Genomic DNA, 562 nt, shown 5'->3' with positions numbered 1-562 from the left:
CACAGAGCGCGTCGTCCGGGTAGCTGGTGGTGCTCGCTAGCAGCTGGAACAGTCTCGTATGGTCCTCGAGTGATCTCTCCCCCTGCTTCAGCAGGAGGAGGAGATATTCCAGGCGAAGGAGGGCATCCATGAGGGAACAACGGGAAACAAAAAACACTGAACAAAAAACGGAAACAAAACGGGGCAAATACGCCAAAAAAACTGTTTATCGGTCAGTTCTTCTGTCACGGTTGCCTACTGTGAGGAGCGTGGAACGAGGAAACGAGGGATTTCACACAGAACAGTCTTTAATAATCCACAGGAGGAAACACAGGGTAGCCAGGAGTCACACGTAGCACAATGACGTTAAGAACCGACAAACACAGACTGCACAGACTGGGGCTAAATACACAGGATAATTGGGAAGACATAGGTGTATGGGATGACTAATTAAACTAAACGAGGACAGGAACAAGACCAAATAAAGGAAAACTAGAACAGAGACAGGGGCAAAACAGAACATAGACAGTCCAGAATCCTGACAATATGTATATGTATAGTTAGTATATATATATATATATAT

This window comes from Sinocyclocheilus rhinocerous, unplaced genomic scaffold (assembly GCF_001515625.1).
Source record: "Sinocyclocheilus rhinocerous isolate Xijiao unplaced genomic scaffold, SAMN03320098_v1.1 scaffold878, whole genome shotgun sequence".
Taxonomy (NCBI): Eukaryota; Metazoa; Chordata; class Actinopteri; order Cypriniformes; family Cyprinidae; genus Sinocyclocheilus; species Sinocyclocheilus rhinocerous.
This window is presented reverse-complemented; position numbering follows the sequence as displayed.